At 46.5% G+C, this 19954-nt stretch overlaps 1 protein-coding gene and 1 pseudogene across 13 annotated transcripts in view; both read left to right on the top strand.

Moving 5' to 3' along the window:
* Positions 1–3165: 3165 nt before the first annotated feature.
* On the top strand, positions 3166–4574 carry LOC136328944 (RNA-binding protein 43 pseudogene; annotated as a pseudogene).
* Positions 4575–12040: 7466 nt separating this feature from the next.
* Positions 12041–19954, top strand: part of LOC136319043 (tumor necrosis factor receptor superfamily member 22-like) — a 124931-nt gene continuing 117017 nt past the window's right edge. For 4 of the 13 annotated variants that reach the window (XR_010728169.1, XR_010728163.1, XR_010728162.1 and 1 more), the window contains exon 1: positions 12087–12311. The gene's annotated coding sequence lies outside the window, so the exon portion shown is untranslated. Of the gene's footprint in view, positions 12312–19954 lie in introns of all 13 variants that reach the window. The other 9 variants (XR_010728168.1, XR_010728167.1, XR_010728159.1 and 6 more) reach the window with 7 other exon arrangements.

Below are 19954 nucleotides of genomic sequence, written 5' to 3'. Positions count from 1 at the left end.
GAGCAGGAAGCATCAACTCCCATATGTGCCTTGACCAGGCAAGCCCAGGGTTTTGAACCAGCAACCTCAGCATCTCCAGGTCGATGCTTTATCCACCGCACCACCACAGGTCAGGTGCAGCAAGGTTTTTTAGGTTCCCGCTTGAACCCAGCAAAAGGAGTCTTATTGGAAATGGTAAAGAAACCGTAACTTTCATGAAAGTAGCAAATACCAGAAGGCAGTTAAGAAGATTCTGGGAAGGCAGACAGGCTACGGCCCCATTAGAATTCCAAACTTTGGACTCGTTGCTGAATCACTGTACGAAGCTCTTTTGAGTCCCTGAAGGACACTGTTGGGCAGATAAAATATATTATGCTCACTTTGTTAAAGATGGCGCTGCCCACGTGGAGGCCCGTTGCCCAGGTGATATTAATGGGTGTTGGGGGCGGGCTGTGGGCAGGCAGGATCCTTGTAGCCTGGGGCCTGGTTTTAGGACTAAGCCTTTCCCACCCTTTTTGATGTGGGGTGGTGCAATCCCATCATGTCTCTGAGAAGTGACTGTATCAGAGACTTTCCTATTTTGCATATTGGATTAAAGGTTTTGATTTCTGCACTATAAAATGGGGCAGACCAAGAGCTTGCTTGCTCTCTCAGTTCCTGAGATTAGCATTAGAGGAGAGCAGGTTGGAGAGCAGAGAGCAGAGAAGGCCACGTGGAGGAGAGGAGAGGAGAAGCAGCCAAGATGGCGGAGTGTAGAAAGAGAAGCCAGTTAGTGCAGAGTTTGTGCAGGGAGAAGGAGATGGGGAACAAAGGAGAATGAGGCTGGTGAGCTAGAAACCTTTGATTCTAGGAAACTCGGATAAGTTAGTAGCTTTGTGAGCACTGAATGTGAGTGGGTTTTGGATCCAGTGTGTGTTTTTACTTGCCCACCGGGTGCAAGCTAGGATTAAAGATGATGGCCCATCAGTTCTTGGCTTCATTGTTTCATTATCGTCTGTCCGAATCCAATGCGAACCTGCATGGGCCGGGCGGCTGTGATGGTGGCTGAGTATAGTGACCTCACAGACACCTGGTTTCTGCCCCAGTCTTGGAGCTTCCGAACTGTATACTAAAGCCCTTTCAACCATATGTTTTATGAAAGGTAAGGCAGTGCTCTAGAACTCCTCATCCAAACGCTTAGTGACATCCTGCAGTCCACTGCTTATTTATCAAAGAAACTATAATAGAATGCATGGTCCAGGGGTGGTCAGCTTGCATGAGAGCTGTGGCTGCCACCAGGGGGCGAGCTTGTATAGGACGCTGCAAAGCCCTCCTGGGGACAACTGATCACAGCTGTTCCCCACCAGGTGTGAAGCCTGCTAGAGCAAGAAGGAAATTTATGACTCACCGCTGGAAGGATGGGCAGGTACCCATCCTTGACAATCCCGACACCTCCCTACAAGCTGTAAATTAAATTCCGCCTCCCTTTCTCCTGTGCTAAAATAACTAATGAAGTTTATTCTGTATGAAATTAGAATAATTGTAATTCTTGTGACTGGTAAAAATATTACTGGTTCTTAAAATCTTTTTGTTTTCAAGCAGTTTGATAAGTGCATTCTTTTATGTGTGTGTGTGTGTGTGTGTGTGTGTGTGTGACAGAGGCAGAGAGAGGGACAGATAGGGACAGACAAGAAGAGAGAGAGAGAGAGAGAGAGAGAGAGAGAGAGAGAGATGAGAAGCACCAATTCTTCATTGTGGCACCTTAGTTGTTCATTGACTGCTTTCTCATATGTGCCTTGACCAGGGGGCTACATCAGAGCAAGTGACCCCTTGCTCAAGCCAGCGACCTTGGGTCCAAGCTGGTGAGCTTTGCTCAAACCAGATGAGCCCACGCTCAAGCTGGCGACCTCGGGGTCTCGAACCTGGGTCCTCTGTGTCACAGTCCAACGCTCTATCCACTGCGCCACCGCCTGGTCAGGCACATTCATATTTTTTTCTCCCTACCTAATCCCTCCAGGATTTAGTCACTCTTACAAAGTGAACATCATTATTTTCATGGCAGTGTTTATGTTCATGAACCCAAGAGGAATGTTTCTCTTTATCATAGGATGCATAAACCCAGTTTCCAATTGTGGGTCTTATTAACCAAGACGTTGAGTAGCCTGTCATGTCTGAAAGAGACGGGCCTGGGCCCTGGATGTCACCAGACAGCTTTCAGGAGTGGAAATTGAGTTGGAAGCTGGTAAGAGCCGATGGAGAAGTAGCCTGGTACCTTGCTTATTCACATGGTTCGTGTCAGTCCTTCCAGTTCAGAAACAAAGGTTGCTTCCAGAAGGACGGCAGGAAGAAACCTCAAGACATTTTGGGGAGCACCTCAAGAACTTGAGGAATTTACCCAGAGCTACAGGTGTCGCAGGCAAAGCCTGATGGCAAATATATGGGGTGACTTCCTCACCCGGAGGGGCTAGCTGAAGCTCAGTCTGAAATGCCTTGTTAAGATTCCAGCAAAGCAAATTTAAAAGGACCTCTGTGGTCAACTGCTAATTCTTGTTGTGCTCATTGCAAATGATCCGGCCACACTGGGACTGGGCTGAATGCAGTAAGGAGTCTGGACTGGTTATCTTTCAGTCGCAGGAGCTCTCAGGGAAGAGGCCGCATTTCAACAGAACCCAGAAATACCAGTCGTGACGGCAGTACCAGGCTCTAGTCAATTATATTTTTCATGTACAAATTGAATTTGACCCTGAATTTTCTAGTTTTCTTCTAAAGAATGTTTCATTTTCTTCCCGTCCTCTGACTTGAAGTTACCGAGAACTATGGAGGCGCTGCAAGCCACACGGAATCTACCCCGAGCGCTTGATGGCATCACCAAAACCATTTAAACTGTGAATAAGGATCCCGGGCCAGATGACTGTGATGGTGGCCGTGGCTACTGGCCTTATATTTGGCCTAGTTTGTGACAGGATTCAGATCAGATTGTTATGGAGCCACCACCACCCTTGAGCAGTGGGGTAGGACTGGCTGCTGTTATGGTTCCCCATGACTGTCCTGTTGGGGGCCGTAGGCTGGCTGATATTTACAGACGTGCAAGAAGAGACCAAGAGCTCTGTGGAAGAGGCTTCCTGAGGCCTGAAAACTGAGCAGTGGAAGGAGCTGGAGCAAGTGCGGGAGAAGGAGAATGACCAGATTCCAGAGTTTCACCTGGAAATGGAGCAGCTGCTGGAGATGGAGTTACAGATTGCCCTGGAAGTTATGGAAAGCCAGCGGTGGCAGGAGGCTGGGGCTGAGGCCAGGGCTACAAGGCCCAAAGGGCAGCAGGCGGCGGAGGCCCGGGGTTCAAGCTTGGAGGCGGGAGCTGGCATTTCCAGCTCCTCTTCTGGGGATGAGAAAGCTGAAGATGCTCTCCACAGAGCCAAGGCATCAGTTTTGAATGTCAAGCAATTCAAAGCTTCTGAAAGAACAATTGTAGTTGCTGGTCTTCCGGTTGGCCTTTTTAATGATCTGTTACTGACTACATTAGTGAAGAAGCACTTCCAAGATATTAAGAATGAGGGTGAAGTTGTTGAAGATGTGATATATCCAACAAGAACCAAAGGAATTGCATATGTACTATTCAAAGAAAAAAAAGTTGCAGAGAATGTCAGCAGAAAAAAGAAACACTATCTAGCAGAGAAGGTTGGACCCATTCAACTCATGGTCTCTCATTTTAGTGAAAAGGTTTTTCAGTTCTGTAAATGCTGTTCTTGATCTCTCCATTTTTTGGAATCAAATCATTCTGGAAAGTCTGGTAACGGACCTGAAAAGGAAGATTCCAATTTTATGCTTCAGTCCTTTGGAGCACAATGGAAGAATCTCTGTTCATGGATCATTTCTGGCTATCAAGAAGCTCAAAGAATCTTTGCTATTAAAAGCAAGTTCTCTTTTAGAAACAAACAGGCATTTTATAAGTGAGAGGGAAAAGTGGGGTAGACAGAGCCCCAGAAAGAGTCTACCGAGAGGGGGTAACTCTTTGGAGTCACTCAGACCCTCAGTACCCGAGACTACTAGATGTGGAGAAATGCTTGTCCTCAAAACAGATATTTTTCTTTACCTGAAAAAGAGTGGGTTTTATGAAAGCACATTGAAAAAATTTCATGTTCAGTGTCAGGAGAAAGTGGATGGTGAAATTACCAAAATTTGCATAAAAATGCTCAAGATGGTTCTCAGCCAAACAATGAAAAACTTGTAAAAGAGTTCATCGAGAAACATTCACATGCTCTTCACTTTGAGCTTAGAAAAGACACATTTGTTTTGGAAGGAAAAGAATCTAGAGAAGAAAGAAATATTAAGTTGGCATGTGAACAACCAGGTCAAGGTACTTTCGAGTTCTGGTTAATTTTTATAAGACACACATTGACATTATAGTATCTTCTTCTGACATTTAATTGTTTAAAAAAGACCTAATGAAATTAATAAGGCAAACAGGTAAAAGAATCTCAGCAACAGTGATGATAATGGCTGCTGCTTTTCCTTACTGAGCAGTGACAATGCCACGCGTGACAGTACCTTTACACACTTTACCTCATTTAATCCTGTGACTATCCTTCGTTGCAGGCATTGCTGGCCTCATGTCATAGGGGAAGGAACTAGGACTTGGAGAGCTTAAAACACTTGTCAGAGGTTATCTGGTTGGAAAGGAATGGGACTGCGGTTAAACCCAGTCTATGTTACTACAAAGATAATATCTAAGGTATAAAACTTTGAAAAAAAATCTCACTAAACTTTGAAGAAATCTCACTTTATCTGCAACCCCAAATTCTTAGAAAAAGAAGTAGCCTTAATTCTAATATGTGAGAAATTTAGATGATGATGATTATTCCATTTGCAATATCTTAGCATTTACAAAATTTGCATTTATTCTAAATAGAATAAGAATGCTGCAGAAGTCACTTGAGAAGTCACTTAGGAAGTATTGCTGATGTAGGTTAATCATAACTTGACTAAATCTCATTGGTACAAGGCTACTAGACATATGAGATATTTTTATTTAGCCTAAGGGCTTACATAAAATGTCTTTTCTCCTGTTATAATTATGAAGATAGTGTAGCATCTTTTTTTCTTTATTTCACCTTTTATTTTATAATTGTATTGTTAAAGTAACAGCATTTGAAGAGTAAGATCATTGGTGATAAGAATAATAACATGGGTACTGAAAATATCAATGGAAACATTTTATAAAGTATATTTTTGTCTAACCATTATGCTGTATACCTAAAACCAATACAAAATAATACTGAAAGTAAACTGTAATCAAAAAGTAAAAGCCACAATTTTCACATATGGAACTAACAGAAAAATAAATCAAATGAAACATTTATTCATACAAAAAGAGTAATATCAAACACTATTTGCCAAGTGTACTTTTAATGACTTTACATGTCTTTATTCATTCAGTTCTGACAGCAACCCTAATGAGGCAGGTGCTGTCTCTGTGTCCTTTTCACAGGAGAGGAAACTGAAGTGCAGTGACGTATTATAACTTGCCTGTGCTCATAATTACTATATCATGCTTCTCCCTTGTATAGAACTAGTCTCCTACAATTCTACTTAACTATTGAGAAGTCTTCTCTTTTAATTAATTTTTTTTAGAGGGTGGGGGAGAGAGAGACAGAAAGAGAGAGAGAAGGGGAGATGATCAGGAAGCATCGACTCCCATATGTGCCTTGACTCGGCAAACCCAGGGTTTCCAACTGGTGACCTCAGCATTCCAGGTCAATGCATTAACCACTGCGCCACCACAGGTCAGACGAAAAATCTTCTCTTAAAGATGACAGAAGGATTTGAAAATTCCTTTAGTAAAGAAGGGAAGCCAGGGCTTAGAAATCATTTAGTTGATTTTGACTACCCTGAATTTAACTTTGGATTAAGCTAATTTTAAATAGCTGGGGCACAAAAGAGCCTTCCTCGGATAATAAAATGTATACATCTCTCATAGCTCTAAGTAAACTATCCTGCTTATGATAATTGGAGTTGTTAATATCAATAAAAAGGATTAAGAAAAAAAACCCAAAAAATTTAAAAACAAACAAAAAAAGGATCCCATAGCTTATCCCTGTTGACCTTCACGCCAGCAAAAGAAAGTTGAAGCCTTTTCATCTAAGAAACTTCTTGACCGACAGCCTTACAGAATCAGAAACCATCATTGGCTGTCGTCGTTAACTTCTGTGTTTTTCTTCGTTTTTTTTAGGCACGCCCCTTATTACACACCCAATCTCTTGTTCACACAATAGAAATCTCACTTTGAGAACCCATCGGAACCACTGTGTCCTGAAAAAACTGCAATTTCACACCAAAACGATGATGCTTCAGACCAAGGGTCCCCAAACTACAGCCCGTGGGCCGCATGCGGCCCCCTGAGGCCATTTATCCGGCCCCGCTGCACTCCCAGAAGGGGCACCTCTTTCATTAGTGGTCAGTGAGAGGAGCACAGGATGTGGATGCAAAGTGCGGCATCGCTCACGTACAGTACTACTTCCGGTGACGTGGGACGCACATGTCACAGCTCCAGAAGTGCGTCATATTCTATTTGTTCCCATTTTGTTTTTTTACTTTAAAATAAGATATGTGCAGTGTGCATAGGGATTTATTCATAATTTTTTTTATAGTCTGGCCCTCCAGTGGTCTGAGGGACAGTGAACTGGCCCCCCTGTGTAAAAAGTTTGAGGACCCCTGCTTCAGACGTTCCAGCCCATCCCTACTTTGGAAGAATCCACTAACAGCCTCTGCTCCAGCCTCAGGTCCCATCCCTTGCCCCCCACCCCCGCCTTAGATCAGACAGGGACCACAGTGCTTGTCAGCAGGAAGCGAAGGTGACAGAAGACAGACTCTCCTCCCTCATCATCCCTAAAAGATTTCAGGGATGGGAGTCTCTGAAGGGGGAACGAGACAAGCAAGTGGAACAGGGAGCCTGACCAGGCGGTGGCGCAGTGATAGAGTGTTGTCGCTGGCTTGAGCCCAAAGTTGCTGGCTCGAGCAAGGGGTCACTCGGTCTGCTGTAGCCCCCCAGTCAAGGCACATATGAGAAAGCAATCAATGAACAACTAAGGTGCTGCAACAAAGAATTAATGCTTCTCATCTTTCTCCCTTCCTGTCTGTCTGTACCTATCTGTCCCTCTCTCTGTCTCTCTCTGTGTCTCTTGCTAAAAGAAAATAATAAGGAAAAAAATGGAATAGGGAAACTGAGACAGTTAAATGGCCAAGCAGTTTACAGCCATCTAGTAAATGACAACATCTTATCTCCTGTAACCAAGTATAGGGAAAACACCTGTGTTAGGCTCACCTTTGCACTTGGTTTCATGAGTGCCTGAGCACGTGGCAGAGACACGTGCTAGGATACTCTGTGTAGGGTGGTTTTCACAGATCTATGTTCACCGCCTGCAGGGGGCGTAACCTGTTCGCCTGTGAGCCATGCAAGCGCTCTTTGCTCACCTGCCTCCAGGGAAGCTGTTTCCCTGCCTAGTTGCTGCTCCGCCCTTGCCTAGCATTTCCAGTTCTGGTTCCGCAGTTCCTCTACTCCACCCGAACCCAATGTGAACTTGCCTGGCGTCGGCCACCGGGTGTCACACCAAGGGCAGATGGTTTACGCTTCTCATTAACACCAAAAGGTAAACGTCTGAAATCGGTGCTTTCTGCTGCAAACCAGTGCAGCTAGTAATTGTGCAGGTCTTGAGTGAGAACGGTGTGGAATGAAGAAATAGACTGAAAGAGAAAAAAGGATGGGATGGGGGCCTCTGCAAGCTGATGGCAAGGCCAGAGCAAAGGCAAAGCCCCCGGTCTGCTTTACTATATAGTGCAGAGCCCTATGCAAATAAGGAAGTCTCTGATACAAAGTCACACCTCTGAGGCATAAACGGGAATCCTCACAAGAGTGCACCACCCCCCACCATGCAAAGTCAAGAGTGAAGAGAAGAGCTTAGTCTTAAACTGAGCCCTAGGTTATAAGGACTTTGTCAGCTTACAGCCTGTCTCCCACACTTCTCAACCTCATCACACTTGGGGACCGGTGAAAATAGGAGAATTATTTCAGCGACAGAACTAAGGCAGAAATCACCCTGAGAGTACACAAATTCGACTGAGATCACTGGGTCTGTAATCTTCAGATGACATCAGGATGATTAACACTTTTTGGACTGGCACAAAATCCCAGAAGACTGAGACTACTGGTTGTGCAGGGAGACAGATTTCAGAAGTCCAATTAGTATCATTGGTGCCAACCACACTCAGGAACGGATGAAGAAGTGAAGGGAATAAACCTCATTGTGGCACACCAGTCTAAAGCTGGTGAATATTCTATTGGGGTCCTTTCTTAAGATCACCCCTAAACTCCCAGTCTTTAGGAACCCTCAAAATAAAAGACCCAGTATGCTCTCCTCCCAGGAGCAAGCCTCTGTCTTTCACTTCCCCTGCCCACACACCCACTCACGGGTGTGTGTCTCCAAAACTGTAACTGTCCCCACGAGACCTACCACCAAGACAACAGGTGGTGATGGCTGACCCCAAGTTAGGTGAACCTGTCTGCAAGGGCCCTTTTCCCTTAAGAGCCCAGGCAGCCCCGCTAGGTTCTCTCCGAGGTGGGACTATTCTAGCTGGCTTCTACTTTAGGCCCATTCTTGTCTCCCTGTCCCCCAGCCTCAAGAAACTTACTCTCAAGGTCACCTGGACTCTTGTGAGCTTCTTCTGGCACGTGGGGCAAAGGAGTTTGTAAAATATGATTTTTGAATTTGCTTACTTTTAGTTTTACAAAAAGGCGCTGGGTAGGGCCAGGTATGTGATCTGTGAAATTGTGAATCACCTTCCTGTTTGGGAAGGGCCACAGTTATGCTAATGTTGCTGGAGGAGAGGCTTTCCCACAGGAAAAGTTATGAGGAGAGAAGAAGGAGGAGGGGGAGAGAAGCCATGTTTGGCTGAAGAAAGAGAAGCCAGTGTGGCAGAGTAAGAAGCCACGTTGGCAGATGGGGAACCAGAGGTGAGGGGCTGTGGGACTGGAGGGGCCCTTGATTCTAGGAGGAACCGGAGAAGATCCTCCTGGCTGTGGAACCGGATGTGTCAGCAGCTTTGGGAGCTCTGAATGAAGAGGGAAGTGTGTTTTCCCTGTGTGTGTCTCTTGTCCCCTGGTGTGAGGCTAGAATAAAGGAATGGCCCACTATTTTTTGGCTCCACTGTTTCTTTACCGTCTGTCTGAATCTAAGGGGAACCTGCACATGCCTGGCAGTGATGGCGGCGGCCCCGGGCCCTACCCTGCACAAAGTCGAGAACCCTCACACGACCGGCTGGCCCCACACAGACCCGGAGGCCGGGTCCCCTGTCCTGTAACATTTCCAACTTAGGACGACCAAAATGAAGCTCTCCTGATGCCTACAGCAATTTTTCTGCATGCAGAATTTAAAAAGCCATCTCTAAAATTAAACTCAGAATAGAAAAAACCAGAAAAACCTGTCTCAGGCCAAGGTTAACAGAGTAAGTCATACGTTCCTTAGACTGCTGCTGAATAAGAGACCCATCTGAAGAATCCCTGCCTTTCTCAGGGACCCTGATGGGTGTGCAAAGGAACTTAATTTCACTGTTGGAGAAAACAGTCCTGGCTATTCTGACCTATTTCAATTAATGTAGCTATTGCTTTCTGGGGACAAAACAGCAATGACTAAACAAGATCTGCTGGGAAAACCACTGAAGAGGAGTCTCCTCATCGTAGAAAGAACACAGAAAACTGAAATAAGATTGAGAAAGAGAACAAATAGGAAGATATGGTTGCTCTGAGGGCATTTTCCCCTCCCATTTCTTTTAAATATTTATTTATTTATTTACTTATTTATTTATTTGAGAAAGGCAGGGGCAGAGAGAGAGACAGGAACATTGAGCTGCTCCTCTATGTGCCCTGACCTGGAATTGAACCGGTAACCTCCGTGCTCCAGGATGACACTCCAACCAACGGAGCTATGTGGCCAGGACAGCATTTCCCCTTTTCACTGAGAGTTTGGGAGAGACTGCGTTATTATTAATATAAAAGGGGAAGCCACTAACCCTTGTAGTTTCTGGGTCTACTTGATCAGTTTTTCATCAGAAGCTGTTCCCTACAAATGAGGGGGTGCTATGGCACAATATACAGTTGTGGTTAACCAAATCTGCCCTGATTCAATCAGATACAGCAAGATTTTTCTTTTCTTATTTTGACAGAGACAGTCAGAGAGAGGGACAGATAGGGACAGACAGGCAGGAAGGGAGAGAGGTAAGAAGCATCAATTTTCCTTTGCGGCACCTTAGTTGTTCACTGTTTGCTTTCTTACATGTACCTTGACAGCGGTGGGTGGAGCTACAGCAGAGCCAGTGACCCCTCACTCAAGCTGGTGACCCTGCGCTCAAGCCTGCGACCTTGGGGTTTCGAACTAGGGTCCTCTGTGTCGCAGTCCGACGCTCTACCCACTGTGCCACCACCGGGTCAGGTAAGGTTTTTTCTGATACCAGTGGTGCGCACACATCCTTTTTCCAGGAGGGTGAAATGCATTTAGAACTAAATGAACCAGATACTGAACCCACTGAGAAAATAATGATTCCCAATGACCCTCCACAAGAGGGAACGAATCTCGGGACCAGCTAATCGTTTGCTAACCATCCTTTCTCCTCATTAGTAACCTCACTGGGAGCCTCAGGGACAGAGTAACAGGATTCCCTCTGTTAGGTTGGGGTCCACGGCTCCTGTAAACTCAAGGTCCCTTTAAAACTCAAATATGTCTCAACCAACCTCCTACTTGGGCAACTTCTTCATTAAGCACCTCCCTCCCCCAACCTCCCCCTCCCTTCAAGCAACTCCCCCCACCCTGGGAATGTTCTGGGAAGTGTCCTTGGACAGGGTCTTAGGGAGGGGCCTGAGGGGTTGGGAAAGGGAGGCAGTCTGTGACCAAGGCCACAAACCTGGATGCGCTGATCTGAGCATGTCCAGGTGCACCAACCCCGTGCCAGGAAATGTCTGCAGCAACCCCCCATCAGACACCCCCTCCTGCAGCTCTGAGCTGACTCCACTAGGGTCTCAGCCCGTCTGTTTCACAGATGCTTAAACAAACTTCTCATAAACTCATCAGACCTGTGTGTCCTTACCAACGCAGGTCTGACACAGGCTTTGCCTGAACTTGTCAGGTTCAGTATGTGGCTCTGTTGCAGTAATATAAGGTTATTGTAATTAAATATATAGAAATATAGAAAAGTATGGAAGATATAAAAATAATTAAGATATAATATTAAAAGCAATTAAGGAAATTAAATAAAGTTATGTCATCTGGATAAGAATTAATATAGTGTGTACAGATGTGATGATCAGACTGCCTTTCAGCATAAGGCCCAGTTAGTATGTGTTTGAAGTTACATACACAGAAGAAGGGGGTTGATGTCGTAACTCTGTAAATCAACATAAACAAGAAGCTTCCCTTGGAACATCTTAAGAGTGGCTTGATGTGACATTTCAGTAGATTAACATAAAAAGGGCTCCCTGCCAGGAACTCCCCAAAAGGTGGTTTGAGGTGATAATCCTGTGGATTGACACCTGTTAGAAGGTGTAGGAGAGAAAAGGTAATAAAGCTAAACCTCCCCCCCATCCCGTGGTAGTCGCCCCAGACTCCAACGTGAACATGAACTGTCTCCACGCCACTCTGAGCTCTGATCAAAGACAGCTGAGAGGAGCACGCCTAAGCTGTACCCAGGCAAGCCATAGGATCTGCGAGTAATAAATTGCCCGTGTCATTATTGCAGCTAACTTGTATGTCAGTCCTGTCTTTCCTCTGGTGGCAGGTGATCTCGGCACTGATAAGTAGAATCCTCATAACCGCCCCAAGAGTAGTCTCAAAGAGGCCGCCAGCCCTGCTCATAAGCAGGAGTGTCCCACTGTGCGGGGAAGTCACACCAGGGATGCCTGATCCACTTCAAGCTTGGGCTCTAATGGGACAAGCTCCTTTTTTGTCCACATAGGCAAGAATATCTTAAACAAAAAGAAAACAAGGTGCTGTGGGCAATGCCCCACAAAGAGAGACAGCTACAAAAAAAAATCAAGAAGAAAAAAAGAAAATCAAGAACGGCCCAGGGTGGAGTAGTGAGAGGGTGGGGCGCGCGGCGGGGAGGGCAGGCCTCCAAGAAATACCTAAAGGGGAGGGCCAGAAACAACTTGCTGTTGAAAAGCAGGGCCCCAGCCCAGGGTCCAGGCCCTGGGACCCCGGGCAGCGCAGAGCTAGGAGTTGGCCCAGCACCGGCCCCTGGCGTAGCCATGCGCTGTGGCCGGGACATACCCTCGCCTGTTGTTGCTGCTGCTGCTGCTGCTCAACTTCCCGCAGGTGAGTGCGCGGCGAGCGGTTACGGGAAGGAAGGCTTCGGGAATCAGGCCGAGCCCGGGGAGGGACAGAAGTCTCAAAGTCTGAGTTCTGGAGCCGGGAGAGAACCCCGCAGCGGCTTGCACCGCCGGCACCCCGAGCACCGGGATCTGGAGCGTTTCAGGGAGGGGACCGCCCACCCCCGCCCAGGTCCCCGAGTGCGCTCGCGGTCTCCTCTCCCCCCAAACCAAGGCTAACTGCGCAGAACAAAGGCCCCCGGGGCTACACCAGCGGGTCCCCGCGCCCACACCAGTCCCTACGGAGGAGGGGGTCCCCGGTTAGGCCCCATGGTGACCCTCGGGGCTGGGCAGAGTGGGCAGCCAGGCAGGAGAGGGCCAGAGCCGTTCATCCTTTCAAATTGGACCTGATGTTCCACTGTGGTCCATGCCAGCTGCTCACTGAGAGGCCGTGTTAACTATTTATTGTTATAATAAACATAGAAAAGTAAGTTGTGGAAATATGAATAGGAAAACGTGTAAATGGTTGAAATGAATGCAAAGTGAAACTAAAAATAGTTATACGCTGGGGGAACAGCCATGCCAGGAGTGCAGAGAAGTGATAAGACTGAATCCTAGCCTGAGCACAGGTAGCACAATGAATAGAGCGTCTGATTGGGACAAGGAGAACCCAGATTTGAAACCCTGAGGTTTCCACCTTGAGCTAGGAGTCATGACCACACATGACCCCATGGTCACCAGGTTGAACCCAAAAGTCTCTGGCTTGAGTTTAAGGTCACTGACCTGAGCAAAAGGTCACTGGCTTGGCTGAAGCCCCCCCCCACCTCCCTGCAAGGCAGTAATCAATGAACATATGAGAAAGTAATCAATGAACAACTAAGGTGCCTCAAAGCAGAATGGATGCTTCTCATCTCTCTCCCTGTCTGTCCCTCTCTCTGTCTCCTTCTGTCTCTGTCACACACTGTTGGGCAGATAAAGTGTATTATGCTCACTTTGTTAAAGATAACACGAGGAGGCCATCACCCAGGTGATATTAATGTGTGTTGGGGTGGGCTAAAGGCAGGCAGAATCCTTGTAGCCTGGGGCTTGGTTTTGGGATTAAGCCTTTCCCACCCTTTTTGATGTGGGGTGGTACAATCCTATCATGCCTCAGAAAGTGACTTTGTATTAGAGACTTCCCTATTTTGTATATTGGATTAAGAGTTTGGATTTCTACACTATAAAATGGGGAAGGAGCGAGAGTTTGGGCTCTTGGTTCCTGAGATTAGCAAGAAAGAGCAGAGGAGAGCAGAGAAAGGCCACGTGGAGGAGGCCAGGAGAAGCAGCCAAGCTGGCGGAGTGCTGAGTGAGATGCCAGTTTGTGTAGAGTTTGTATCTGGGATAAGGAAGGAGAGGGGGAACAGAGGAGAATAAGGCTGGTGAGCTAGAAACCTTTGATTCTAGGAAACTCGGATAAATCAGTAGCTTTGTGAGCACTGAATGTGACTGGGTTTTGGAGCCCAGTGTATGTTTTTACTTGCCTGCCGTGTGCAAGCTAGAATGAAAGATGACAGCCCATCAGTTTTTGGCTCCGTTGTTTCTTTACCGACTGTCCGAATCCAATGCGAACCTGCATGGGCTGGGCTGCTCTGATGGTGGCCCTGGCCTTGACTGCTGGCTTTACACACACACACAAAAGATTAGACCCTGACAATAGCCAGATGTTCCGTGATTTGTGATCACCATATGGTGAGAGGTGCTACATGTGAAGTTGAGGAGCCACTGAGCCATTTCACCTGCAGGTGTTGTAAAGTACCAAAAGGCTATAGAATTAATATTAATATTTTAGGAGGCTTGGAGAACATTTTATTAATTTGGGTTAAGGTGTGCAGAGAAATTGTGAGAATAGTCTCTGTACTGTGTGATTAGCATAACCAGGATGGCTCTTGCCATTGTATTGTAAATGAAAAGAGAAGGAAAGCATAGATTCCCTGACATTCCACCACACCTGTGGGGAAAGGAGTGAATGGCTAGCCAGGTGCAGGAAGGGAAAAGCCATAATAAACCTTTTCTTATAACTATGAGCCATTTGCGGGCATTTGTCCCCACGGAAACTACCTCTGTTATGTAAATAAATGTGGTTAATGTGTGTGACTCTGGACAGAGAGATAGCAGATGAACACTAGAAAATATAGGAAGGCCTTTTAATATGTAAAGAGATATCTTTCTACCACTGTGTTGACTTGTAAATTTTGTTTTCTCCAAAATGATGTATGGTTTGCAAATTGAACGTGGTCCTATCATGTTAAAGGACATATGACTATAACCAATAGCGGTAAGGGGCTCCTAATTGCAATTTTTGCTTCTGTACTTCCCACTTACAAAACTATAAAAACTAAGTAGAACAAAGGGCCAGCGCGCTCTCCGTCAGATTTCTGTCGGAGTTCCTGCCGCTTGGTCAAGCTAGACAATAAAACTTTAATGCGTAAACGACGGACCTTGCTCCTGTCTTCCATATTTCGGGTCCCTCCAAATTTGGATTAACAAAGTGTTACAGTAATATAATGTTATAGTAATTAAATACATAGAAATACAGGAAAATATAGAAGATACATAGAAATAGGTTAGGATATAATATTAAAGCCATTAAGGTAACTGAATAAGGCTGTGCCCTCTGGGTGGGAGCTAATCTAGTGCGTAGGGATATGATAGACAAGACCTTGCCCTTAGCTCAGGGCCCAGTTAGTGCGTGTGTGAAATTATATATAGATAAAAAGAGCTCCCTGCGAGGAACTCCCCAAAAGTGGCTTGATGTGATAATCCTGTAGAGCAGGGGTCCCCAAACTTTTTACACAGGGGGCCAGTTCACTGTCCCTCAGACCGTCAGAGGGCTGGACTATAAAAAAAACTATGAACAAATCCCTATGTGCAGTGTGCATATCTTATTTTAAAGTAAAAAAACAAATCGGGAACAAATACAATATTTAAAATAAAGAACAAGTAAATTTAATTCAACAAACCAGTATTACATTTTTCTGAAGCTGGAAACGGGGAGAGACGGTCAGACAGACTCCCGCATGCGCCCTACTGGGATCCACCCGGCACGCCCACCAGGGGCGAAGCTCTGCCCACCAGGGGGCGATGCTCTGCCCCTCTGGGGTGTCGCTCTGCTGTGACCAGAGCCACTCTAGCGCCTGGGGCAGAGGCCAAGGAGCCATCCCCAGCGCCCGGGCCATCTTTGCTCCAATGGAGCCTTGGCTGCGGGAGGGGAAGAGAGAGACAGAGAAGAAGGAAGGGGGGGTGGAGAAGCAAATGGGCGCTTCTCCTATGTGCCCTGGCCGGGAATCGAACCCGGGTCCCCCCGCATGCCAGGCTGACGCTCTACCGCTGAGCCAACCGGCCAGGGCCCTAACCAGTATTTCAATGGGAACTATGGGCCTGCTTTTGGCTAATGAGATGGTCAATGTCCAATTTCATATTTGTCACTGCTAGCTGTAACAAGTGATATGACGTGCTTCCGGAGCAGTGACGTGTGCGCCCCGCGTCACTGGAAGTAGTACTGTACGTAAGTGCCGCAGCCACGCTTTGTGGCGCCGCCACATCTTGTGCTCCTCTCACCGACCACCAATGAAAGAGGTGCCCCTTCTGGAAGTGCGGTGGGGGCCGGATAAATGGCCTCAGGGGGCCGTAGTTTGGGGACCCCTGCTGTAGAGTAACACCTGTTACAAGGCATATGCCAGAAAGAGTACTAAAGCTGAGGGGTCCACACCACTCTAACCAAGGACAGCTGAGAGGAGCACACTGATGGGGCCCCTTAAGCTGTCCCCAGGCACGCTGTAGGATCTGTGAGTAATAAACTGCCTGTGTGATTCCTGCAACTAACTTGTGTGTCGGTCATGTCTTTCCCCTGGTGGCAGTTGGTCTCGGCACTGATAAGTAGACTCCTCACAGCTGCCTCAAGAGTAGTCTCAAAGAGGCCGCCAGCCCTGCTGATAAGCAGGAGTGTCCCACTGCACGGGGACATTGAATTGGGGATGCCTGATTGACGTAGAGCTCGGACTCTACTGGGACAACTGGTATAGTTGACCCTCAGCCTTAAAGAGACCATTTCAGTTGGAAATTTCTGACTTAAAACCAGATGGCAGAAGTGAAGGGAAATTCGTAAACTCCATATGGTTTAGTGGCCGTCCACCGAAGGCTGAGGGAAACCTCTTCCATCTCCAGGTCTGACCTCACCGGGGGTGTATACCAACTGGCCAATACTAAGGAGAGAGAATGTCCCAAGGTGGACTCAGCAGATGGTTGTCACTCTTGAAAGGCAACTCTGAGAAAACTGTTCTAAAGCCCATAAACTATAAAAAATATTATAAAGAGGATCTACTAAATAAACTCTGGAGCAAATTCATGAAAATATTATATTGTTTAAAGCTAAAACTAACTAAAGGCCTAAGAGAGTGCTGGAGGAAGTATAGAGTAGAAACTAGTTCAGATCCACACACTAACCCAAAATGGTTTTACCCATTCGGGAAACACAAAGTAGGAATTAGTGTTAAGAAGGAAAATGGAAAAGATTAGAACTTTCTTTTTCTTTTCAGAGACAGAGAGTCAGAGAGAGGGACAGATGGGGACAGACAGACATGAAGAGAGAGATGAGAAGCATCAACTCTCTATAGTGGTTCCTTAGTTGTTCATTGATTGCTTTCTTATATGTGCTTTGACTGGGTACTCCAGCAAAGCGAGTGACCCCTTGCTGAATTCAGTCAGTGACCTTGGGCTCAAGTCAGCAACCTTGGGGTTTCAAACCTGGGTCCTCAGCATCCCAGGCTCATGGTCTATCCATTGCACCACCACCTGGTCAGGATCGAGCTAATTTTTTTTTATGTCAAGCTAAAATTTTAAGTCTTGAGTTCCCCCCATCTGATAGAGCATCTATGTGAAATGCTGAGGTCACAGGTCAAAACCCCAAGCTTGCCCAGTCAAGGCACACATGAGAAGCAATTAATGAGCCACTGAAGTGAAGCAACTATGATCTCACTCCCTTTCTGTCAAGGCAATAAGTAAAATCTTTTTAAAAATTCACCTAGAGGCCCTGGCTGGTTGGTTTAGCAGTAGAGCGTCAGCCCAAGATGTGGAAGTCCCAGGCTCAATTCCCGGCCAGGGCACATAGGAGAAGTGCCCATCTGCTTCTCCACCCTTCTCCTCTCCTTCTTCTCTCTGCCTCTCTCTTCCCCTCCTGCAGTCAAGGCTCCACTGGAGCAAAGTTGGCCTGGTTGCTGAGAATGGTTCCATATTCTCCACCTCAGGTGCTAAAATGGCTCTGATTGCAAAGGAGCAACGCCTACATGAGCAGAGCATCACCCCCTGGTGGGCATGCCGGGTGGATCCCAGTCGGGCACATGCAGGAGTCTGTCTCTCTGCCTCCCTGCTTCTCACTTCAGAAAAATACAAAAAGTAAAAAATAAAAAAGTTTACCTACACCCTGCAAACATACAAAAGTACATGAAAACAATTTAACCCTTCCCCTCCTCTGCCTGTCCCAACTCATATCTAACTACCAGCCTGCCTAACCTAATTGAAGGACTCAAGTTCAAATTACTCTCATTTGGCAAATTCATACCCCAAATAGGACACTGAAGTCACTGTGAACTGATTCCCCATCTACAGAGAACAGGTGTGTAGCCACCTAAGAGTTAGAGGCATCCGTGCCGGTGTCTGGGTTGTTTTACACCGTTCTGAGCCAGGTGGGTGTTAGGACGGCCAGAGGAGAGACAGGCCTGATGAGTTTATAAGAAGTCTGTTCACCTGGGCTTGCCCGGTCAAGGCACATATGGAAGTTGAAGCTTCCTGCTCTTCTCCCCTTCCCTCTCTCTCTCTCTCTCTCTCTCTCTTTCTCTCTCTCTCCTCTAAAATAAATAAATAAATAAATAAATAAATAAATAAATAAATAAATAAGTTTGTTCATGCATCTGAGAAACAGGCGGGCTGACACCCTGGTGAGTCAGCTCAGAGCTGCAGGAGGGGGTGTCTGATGGGGGGTTGCTGCAGGCATTTGCTGGCACGGGGCTGGGTGCTCCTGGACATGCTCAGATCAGCGCATCCAGGTTTGTGGCCTCGGTCACAGACTGTCTCCCTTTCTTAACCCTCAGGCCCCTCCCTAAGGCCCTGTCCCAAGGACACTTCCCAGAACCTTCCCAGGGTGGGGGGAGTTGCTTGAAGGGGTGAGGGAGTTTGGAGGAGGGAGGTGCTTAATGAAGAAGTTGCCCAAGTGGGAGGTTGGGTGAAGAGAGTTTGAGTTTTAAAGGGACCTTGAGTTTACAGGAGCCCTGGACCCCAACCTAACAGAGGGAAGCCTGTTACTCTGTCCCTGAGGCTCTCAGTGACGTTAGTAATGAGGAGAAAGGATGGTTAGCAAACGTTTGGTTGGTCCCGAGATTCGTTCCCTCTTGTGGAGGGTCATTGGGAATCATTATTTTCTCAGTGGGTTCAGTATCTGGCTCATTTGGTTCTAAATGCATTTCACCCTCCTGGAAAAAGGATGTGTGCGCACCACTGATATCAGAAAAACCCTTGCCTGACCCGGTGGTGGCACAGTGGATAGAGCGTCGGACTGCGACACAGAGGACCCAAGTTCGAAACCCCAAGGTCGCAGGCTTGAGCGCAGGGTCACCAGCTTGAGTGAGGGGTCACTGGCTCTGCTGTAGCTCCACCCACCCCCACCCACCCCTGTCAAGGCACATGTGAGAAAGCAATCAGTGAACAACTAAGGTGCTGCAAAGGAAAATTGATGCTTCTCATCTCTCTCCCTTCCTGCCTGTCCCTATCTGTACCTCTCTCTGACTGTCTCTGTCACAAAAAAGAAAAGAAAAACCTTGCTGTATCAGGTTGAATCAGGGCACATTTGGTTAACCACAACTATATATGGTACCAGAGCATCCCCTCATTTGTAGGGAACAGCTTTTGAGGAAAAACTGATCAAGTAGCCCCAGAAACTACAAGGGCTTAGTGGCTTCCCCTTTATATTAATAATAACACAGTCTCTCCCAAACTCTCAGTGAAAAGGGGAAATGCTGTCCTGGCCACATAGCTCCGTTGGTTGGAGTGTCATCCTGGCACGGAGGTTGCCGGTTCAATTCCAGGTCGGGGCACATACAGGAGCAGCTCAATGTTCCTGTCTCTCTCTCTGCCCCTGCCTTTCTCAAATAAATAAATAAGTAAATAAATAAATAAATAAATATTTAAAAGAAATGGGAGGGGAAAATGCCCTCAGAGCAACCATATGTTCCTATTTGTTCTCTTTCTAAATCTTATTTCAGTTTTCTATCTTCTTTTTATAATGAGGAAAGACTCCTCTTTAGTGGTTTTCCCAGCAGATCCTGTTTAGTCATTGCTGTTTTGTCCCCAGAAAGCAGTAGCTACATTAATTGAAATAGGTCAGAATAGCCAGGACTGTGTTCTCCAACAGTGAAATTAAGTTCCTTTGCACACCCGTCAGGGTCCCTGAAAAAGGCAGAGATTTTTCAGATGGGTCTCTTATTCAGCAGCAGTCTAAGGAACGTATGACTTACTCTGTTAACCTTGGCCTGAGACAGGTTTTTCTGGTTTTTTCTATTCTGAGTTTAATTTTAGAGATGGCTTTGAGATTCTGCATGCAAAAAAAAAATTGCTTTAGGC

This window comes from Saccopteryx bilineata, chromosome 1 (assembly GCF_036850765.1).
Source record: "Saccopteryx bilineata isolate mSacBil1 chromosome 1, mSacBil1_pri_phased_curated, whole genome shotgun sequence".
Lineage (NCBI taxonomy): Eukaryota > Metazoa > Chordata > Mammalia > Chiroptera > Emballonuridae > Saccopteryx > Saccopteryx bilineata.
This window is presented reverse-complemented; position numbering and strand designations above follow the sequence as displayed.